This window comes from Penaeus monodon, chromosome 24, assembly GCF_015228065.2.
Source record: "Penaeus monodon isolate SGIC_2016 chromosome 24, NSTDA_Pmon_1, whole genome shotgun sequence".
NCBI classification, from domain to species: Eukaryota; Metazoa; Arthropoda; class Malacostraca; order Decapoda; family Penaeidae; genus Penaeus; species Penaeus monodon.
Window position 1 is genome coordinate 9,775,799 of NC_051409.1, and position 213 is coordinate 9,776,011.

A 213-nucleotide genomic window follows, 5' to 3' on the forward strand; every position below is an offset into this window, starting at 1 on the left:
ATGTATCTGCTAATTCAAAGAAGTGTGCGTATGTAGTCTGGCAATAAACAGGTCATGTCTGTTATACATGTATATCCATATACATTAAATAATGCATGCGCACTCATGTACACATATGTAGGCCTATGTATAGAGAGACAGAGAAAGACAAAAATGAAATCAACAGACAGTGAGACAAACCAAGAAATCAACGACACTCAAACCATAACAACG